Here is a 284-nt window from a genome sequence, read left to right on the forward strand (position 1 = left end):
GTTGCTAGTTCCTAAAGGCTGAAAGAATAAACTTTTCTTTTATCAAGGCAAAATTGCTATGGAACATTATATAAGTTTCAGGTATAAAACAGTAATTTGACTTCTGTAGTGCACTACAGGGTGATCACTACCAAAAACAGAGTTACCATCCATCACCTACAATTGATTCTTCACCCTTTTCACCCACTTCTCAACCTCCTCCCCCCTTTGTAACAATCAATATGTTCTCTCTATCAGTTTGGTTTTGTATTATTTCTTACTCATTTATTTTGTTTTTTTAGAGT

This window comes from Crocuta crocuta, unplaced genomic scaffold (genome assembly GCF_008692635.1).
Source record: "Crocuta crocuta isolate KB4526 unplaced genomic scaffold, BGI_CrCroc_1.0 scaffold486, whole genome shotgun sequence".
In the NCBI taxonomy this organism is placed as follows: Eukaryota; Metazoa; Chordata; class Mammalia; order Carnivora; family Hyaenidae; genus Crocuta; species Crocuta crocuta.